Raw genomic sequence first — 7,984 nt, forward strand, 5'->3', positions numbered from 1 at the left:
TTTGTAATATTAAATAGATGAGTTTGGTGCAGCTCATAATTCACAGTATAGAAAGCAATCTCATAGTAGTTACAGAGGTCAGCCTAAAATCTTCCCGACAGAAATGTTCTTCACATCTTTGATGGACGTTTCAGCTGATAACCCTCAATAATGTGGTGTTACTGATGTAACCTAGGTGTCCATTAGATGCCTGGTTTTATGTTTCACCCAAACACATGGACTATCAGAAAGACAGGAAAGCATGGAGCTAGCTAATAATCTCATCATGTGGAAATTCTTTTCCCCTGTAAAATAAAAAAGAAATAAAAGATACACTGAAATGAAAGGCTTTCAAAGTAGAACTAATTTTTATGCACTCCACAAAATTTAGAGATTTATGGAAGAGATGCAGACATACAATGTTGACAAAAACCACCAAGATGTTCTATTTATAGTTTGCCAGTCCATTAACTATCCCATTGCACTAAATGTGGTAAATGAAAGACTTAAACAGACTAAGCTCAATTTAATTTCCTATTGATCCTGTCCCAGTTGATAATGCACCTTCTTCACAGACCTCAATTTAGGAAACTTGCTGTAAAATATATAAAAGGAAAACAGTTCTCTTTACTACCACAAGGTGTCACTCTATGTTGATTTTTCCAGCTAATATGTGGAGGAAACAGTTAAAAAAAAAGGGGGTGAATTTTATTACTTTCAATTAAAAACACTTTACTGGTGCAGAACAAAATTTAAATAATTAAGATGGATGGAAAACAGATTTTCATACAGTTTGAAATCCTCTCCAAACTGTTTCACTTCACATATTAAAAACTAAAAGACGTGTATAGAAGGATCAGAAAGCAACCTTTATTCTACCCCCTTCATCCTGGATTCTGGGTATATTTGTTGAGCTGCTGTGCTGGGTAGACTCTCTGCAGGTTCCTCGTCAGAACACACACAACTCAAAGGGAGGTCTGTGTCGTGCCCCTTCATCTTACCACCCTTCCTCCATTTCCACCTTTTTTCCTTCTTTACTATATGTTTGATATCCATTGGCTGCAGACCAAACAAGCAAACAAACAGAACAACAGAAAAAAAGCCATCAATCAGACAACGTTGGTCTGGGCTAGAGGGATGAGATGGGGAGAGATCTTGTTTGCTCTGCAGGCCAGTTCCATTTCACTGTGATGGCAGAAGAGGCCTCCCAGGACATGGCTATGGCCACGCTTATGTTTGACTTCCGGGGGAGATCAAGGCAGTCCACAGTCCACACTGACACATCATCTTCTGACCCAACGGGCTGCTGGCTGCAGCCACAGGCTTGTATCCTTTATCCAAGTCGACCTATGTCCTCTGTTTTTCTCAGTGAACTCAAAATTATTTAATTATCTGAATTTAAGGTAAATCTTAAACTGATTTAGCAGCTTAACGTCTGCCTAATTCAAGTGTTTAAGCAACAGAGGAGAAATGTTATATATTTACTTTATGTCTTCTATATCTTCTTATGTCTTCTTTATCTATTTTATATCTACTTTATGTCTTCACAGGCATATCTTTTTAAACATAAGATATGATGGAGCAATCTCAACATATTCACTCTCCCTAAATATGTCTAAATGCAAATTTCCAATGTTTTTAGTAAACCTGGTCTTAACAGAAAAGTAGAAAAAAAAATACGCAGAGTTGTTCCAGAAGGTGACTAAAAAGTCCCTTTCCCAGTTTTCAACATACCAAATATTGCACAAGATAAACATGTAGACGACCCCATTATGGTCAGTTAAGACCAAAATGTAACTTTTTTAGAAAAAAAAGATAATAATTTGAAGAACTTTATAAACAAAATTATCCCATGAGGATAATTGTTGTTGGAAGAATTGCGGTTTTGTCAAGGAGTTACGGGGAAGTTAGTCAGTGTTTATAGGAAAATAGATAGGGTTGGAGACGAGGCAATCCTGACAGAAAACTAGACTCAAGACTTGCTGACGTTCTACAGGACAGCAATCTGAAATATACTGCCAGAGTTACAATAGGATGGTATATATCAGGGGTCACCAACGCGGTGCCCGCGGGCACCAAGGGGCCCTCAAGGACCACATGGGGTGCCCTGTTTGTCTTCTGAAAACAGAAGAACTCACTCAGTGGGTTAAGTTTAATTTTTTTTTTATTATGTTGCTCTTCTGTTTAATCATTTATGTATTATTTCATCATGTTAACTATTTCATCATATTTAAGTGGTTTCAAAATGACAATATTAAAAAGAAAATTAGAAATGAATAAAAGAATAAAATAAGAATAAAAATGAGTTTTTATGGAATAGATTTACTGTAGGTGAACAGTGATCCCTTCAGTTCATAGGTCAGTAGTGGTAGCCCTTTCTATGACTCGGTACCCATGAAGTAGCCCTCAGCCTTAAAAAGGTTGGTGACCCCTGGTATATATCATGTGTTTACTGCAGAGACTGTTTTAATTAGAATTGATAAAGAACGGAAGACATGGAGATATTTTTGCACTGTAAGACTTTTTCATAAGAAAATTTAAAAAGCAGATGTTTTCCTTCTTCTTCAAAATTACTACTTTGTGTTGGTCGAACTTATATAATCTTAATAAAACAAAAGGAGTTTTAGGAGCATAATTTTACAGAAATAGAACAAAAAATTAATTAGCCTTATACACACACAAATATATATATATATATATATATATATATACACACATACATACAACATTTTTGTTACTGAAGTAGAAGTATAAATAATGCAGTTTAAAAACAGCTGAAGTATCGACTTGACCTCTTTACTCAAAGTGAAAAAGTATGAGCTCCAAAAACTACTTAAAGTATAAAAGTGTAAAGTAACCTTTTAAAAAAAAAAAAGAAACAGCCAGACGCCACTTTATAATTTGAAAGTTCAATTTTTCAACTATTTCGAAAAAATATTTTTGAGATAGGGCCAAGGATGAGGGAGGTCTTGTTGGTCTCAATCTCCCGATACGCTCTCGCCTGTGTTTGACCTTTCAGACATTTTAACATCTTTTGCTGAATCCTACATCATAGCATGGCATAGACAATTCACCTTTACAATTTGAAGAACACCTGCTTGCTTCTGAGGATTTCCTTTAGCTAACCAATGAATGTTTGCGTTCTATGACTTATCCAATTACACCAGTTTTCACTAGATGTGGATGGTGCACATGACGTGAAATAAATATTTATAAACATTAAACCGAAGCCAAAAGTAACGAATAACATTTGTGTTAAAAATGTAAGGAATAGAAAGTACAGATACTTATATATATAAATATATTTGTGTGTATTGGACTTGTTGGCTCCAGCTGTGCCGTGGGATTTCTTCGGAAACATCCAGCGAACCGGTTGCTGTGTGATTCACCACGCATCCTTGTTGCAAAGCACTCAGGCACAATACACAACCCTCCTCCTCCCCATTCTCCTCTAAAAGGCATGGTCATTGAACTCTCAGGCAAGTGGCAATATTTGCTCACCTGAAACACACACATCTTCCCAATTGGAGCAGGGGTGGGCTCTGAAGCTGGGGAAGGGCTCCTTGGTGCAGCTGTGGCCCCAGAAAAAGACCAAACCAGGAAGTTTCCTGACTGCGTCGGGGGCTCAGGGGCGGAGGACTCTCCTGCCACAGACCTATTGTAAGTTGAAGGAGGCAGGGTTGGTTTTTGTTCGAAACTGCAGGAGGCTGATGAGGTGCTAATCTGTTGAGAGCCTGTGTTGTTGGACCCCAGTTCCCAATGGCCTGTTAGTTGTCAGCGCCCCTGTAAAAAAGGAACAATTTATGGGCCCCAGCTCAGGACTCTGCCATCGGAGTCCACGGGTAAGCAAACACAGATTGGACACTTATGTGGTTGCTCTGGAAGGGCAGGCTTTAACACCGGGCTCCTGGGGTGACACGTAGGCAGCGCCTCCTCATGAGTCTCCCACCCCACCTCCTCCCTCTGCTCCTCTGCAAACACTACAAATTAGCCATCTGCATATGGATGGGCTCTCAGGCCATATGAGGAGGAGGATGACGGCTTAAGATATCTGCTCTGCTGTAATGTAAACCAGAAATACATTTTCATTTCCATCTCTCATGTATGTGAAAAACGAAACAGATGTCAAGGTAAGATGCTTTTGGTATTCTGTGAAGTGAAATGAAAGCACTGAGCTATTTCAGATGGGTTCAAGAGTCAGAGGTAATCCCAAACTTGAATTTTCCCCTCAGCTATACAGATAAGACAGCAGCAGATATAACCCTTACTCACTCCCTCTCTCTGTGACTAATGGAAAAAGGAAATGGAGGGCGGGGAGATGTGAAGAGATTTCTGTTTTAATCAAGAGGGATGTTGCATTCAACAGATCTGAGTTGCAGTGATCTCTTACTATCTCCATGAACTAAATCAAAACCAGATCAGCGTTGATGAGTAATTATTCTGTCACAGAGAGGATGCCACCGTTTGTCCCCGTCCCCTGAGACACTCAGGATTATAAAGACAATTACTGATTCACAACTTTTTAATCATGACACTCTGGTTTGCTCTCCTGTCTGCCCAGACAGAATCTGACAGCGTGGTGGCCGGGTGTGAATGGCAATAGCTCATCATGGATTATTGGGTGGACTTGATTGTAGTGATATTTAGCCACAGAGCTTCCCATGGGAGCCTGGCCCTTTAATTAACATAGCACCCCTGCCCTCCCCTTCGGTTTTTAATTGCCTTCAGTCTGTGATTAAATGTGTATTGGCTCTGCAGTTGGTCCGCCAATGAATAACAATGTGCTGATTTGATGATATTAAACCGAGAAATTGTAAGGAGTTGTGGCAAGTGACTTGGGTCACAGAATCCACTTCGTGTATTAGAGGGTCTCATTTAAAGAGACTAAAAATGTACCTAGAGAAGAGAGTATCTAAATGACCAAAAAAAACAAAGTTTGGATCTAGGAGAAGCTCCTTCTTATAGTTGATCCATCTTCATTTTAAGTCTTAAACAGACTATATTATATTTTATAAGTTTCATTGTAAGTTTCATGTTATGCACTACCAGGTAAGTAGTATATCTTCGAAGGACTGTAATGTTTTTCTTTATTATCTCAAAGTATTAAAAAAAAAAACAAGTGAAAAACTAATGATTTGCAAATGGATTCCAAATGTGTGTAAAACACTAATTATTAATGCAATTTGACTCTACAGATCCAAATGGTTTGAAAAAGGTTAAATGAAAATTCAAGGACAAACAGCATCATAAAGAAAAAGGAACTCAGGAAACGGGTTAGGGATTGCACAATACTTTAGCACAAAATGTAGCATCAGAAGATGGAAAGAGTATGACTTTACTGCAGCATATAATGACCCTTTACTTATGTTTGTAGGTGAAGAAAGAGCATTAATCAGGCAGCTAAGTGGGCCTCATCTGCCTTCATAGCCACAGTAACTCCTGAGGAGCAAAACGATCAATGGCTCAGTTAAAAGATTGTATTGGCACAACAAATAGCTGTTCATTTCATAAAATAGCTAAGACTAGAAAAAACAAGCAGAAATAGCCTTTATTGTCCCAAAATGGAAAATGCATATATTCCAGCAGCAAGTAAAAAGTAACAGAAGCGCATAGAAGCACATGTATGCAAAAGACCAAGAAATAAGAACAAGAGACAATTTGCAACAAAATAAAATATTATTTTAACATTTCATCTGTTAAAAAAACAATATAACAAAACAGCTGTATGTCTGAGCAGGGTAATCTTAAGAGATGTGTTAAATCTGTATATTGATGCAGAAAAACACCAACAAGCTACAAGAATAAAAAATATGTCAAGTTAAAAGTTTGCTGAAAGCGGTTCTTGCTATAAAGACTTACAGATTCTGGGAGGAAGGATCTGTGAAAACGCTCCTTTGTGTATCTAAGATGCAGCAGTCACTCCTCCAATTCTGCAACAGCTGATGCATGGGTTAAGAGACATTTTCATGCAGTAATGTTATTTTGCCTAATTCCTTCAGTCTCCCATCACCTGCACTGGGTCTAAGGGGCATCCAATGGAACTGGCCATCCTTGTGAGCTAATTCAAGCACTTCCTGACAGCTAAGCTGCTGCTCCGACAATAAACCATTGGAATGGCTGATGCAACCAGAGACTTAAACACAAATCTTCAGGGCCATCCTATGCAAAGGATCTGGGTTTTATTAACAGGGTGCTTTGATTCTTCCTGTAGAGGAGGGATTTCCAAAGTGTGGTGTACACCCCTGGGTAAGTGCAAGCTCCCAGTAGGGAGTGTGGGAGATGAAAAAACTAATGGCGGTCTGATCATTACACAGTGACATTTTTTTCCCTCACACTATAAAAAGGTAAAAATAAACATTTCCATTGCAAAAATTTAAATTCAAACTGTAACATTAGTAAATAAAAAACATTTTGTTCACAGGAAGATTTATTTAATTAGAAGGCGTCTTTTTCAACGCTTCATTTTAAGATTTATATAGAAGACGTTATCCTTCTACTTACCAGCGCTGTCCATGGTGCTGTGACTGAACCGTTACAGCAGCGATACTGATGCATACATCATGCCCACACTAATGCTACTGCTGGAAAAAACTGGAAATTGTCATTTCTTGACTACGTTCAAGCACAGAGCTGTAATTCTTTTCATAGGTTAATGTGATTCTTATAGGGAGAGTTTCTTTTAAAGACGCAGTTTTGGCTCATGGTCTGACTGGGGACACACTGTCTGTGGTTAACAGTCTTTTAAAGAGGATGCTCACCATTGTCCATAAGGTTCTTTATTTAATTTTTTCTTTTTTGTAAAATAATCTTGAAAGATACCAGAGGAGCTCCCAGAACAGAACAGAGCAACGTATTTTTAGTTATTGTTACCCAAGCAGATGATGGCGGAAGAGATCACACGCTCTAAAAAGTTTTAGAGAATATACATCTTGCAGCAAACACTTAACGACCTAAGCTTCCTTAAGAAGCACAGTCTGATCTGCCCCTTCTTTTAGATGGTTTCATTTTTGGTTCTCTAGGCAAGTTTGTCGTCCAGGTGAACATAAAGGTATTTACACTCCTCCACCACCTCCACTTCTTCTCTCATGATGTTCATAAGATTAAAGGTTTCCTGTTTCTTCTGAAATCTACAATCATCTCTCTTGTTTTGTAGAAATTCAGGATCAGATGATTGTTTCCTAACCATGCCACAACGTTGTTCACCTGCTCTGTGTACTCAATTCCTTGCCCATCTCTGATGCACCCAATGACTGCACATTCATCTAAGTACTGTATATCTGCAGAGGACAGGAATCGGTCTTGAACTGAAGGTCAGAGATGTACAGAGTAAAAAGGAATGGTTAGAATACTGTTCCCTGTGGTGCTCCTGTACGGCTGACTACTTGATTAGACAGCTGACAACCTCAATCTAACAACCTGTGGTCTGTTTGTCAGGGGATCCAGACAATTATTGATGCCTCCACCTGAGTCTTATGGTGTTTCTGTCAAAGTAATTAATAGTGAATCATGTTAAATGCACTTCAGAAATGAAAGAAAATGATCCTAACAGTGATGCCTGCCTTCTCTAAATGACAGTGGGTATGTTGAAGCTGGTGTACAATAGCATCATCAACATCGACAACATTCTTCAACCTTCGCCTGAACAAGGCGAAGGTTGAAGAGTGGCAGTTGAATCCCACAGAGCTGCTCTTCACAGGACTGCACAGGACTTTACCATCTGAACCTGGTGACTTATTATGATTCAGTCCCATCAAGTTCCTCTTCACTTCACTTCTATAGGCAGACGGGTGGAAGGGGGATGGAGCAGTACCATCTTCTAATTTGACTGACAAATGCACCAGCATCCATGGCGGAGGTGGTAAATGTAACATTTAAAGTGTTAGAGAGAAGCTTTAGCTAAAATGAGGGTAGGATGTCCATTTGACTGTCGGCAGGAGAGAAAGATGCTGAGCTTGTTCCTGAACTGAAACTATTGAAGAATGTTTTCAGTTCATTGGTTCCGTCT

Source organism: Cyprinodon variegatus, unplaced genomic scaffold (assembly GCF_000732505.1).
Source record: "Cyprinodon variegatus isolate N-32 unplaced genomic scaffold, C_variegatus-1.0 Scaffold27, whole genome shotgun sequence".
In the NCBI taxonomy this organism is placed as follows: Eukaryota; Metazoa; Chordata; class Actinopteri; order Cyprinodontiformes; family Cyprinodontidae; genus Cyprinodon; species Cyprinodon variegatus.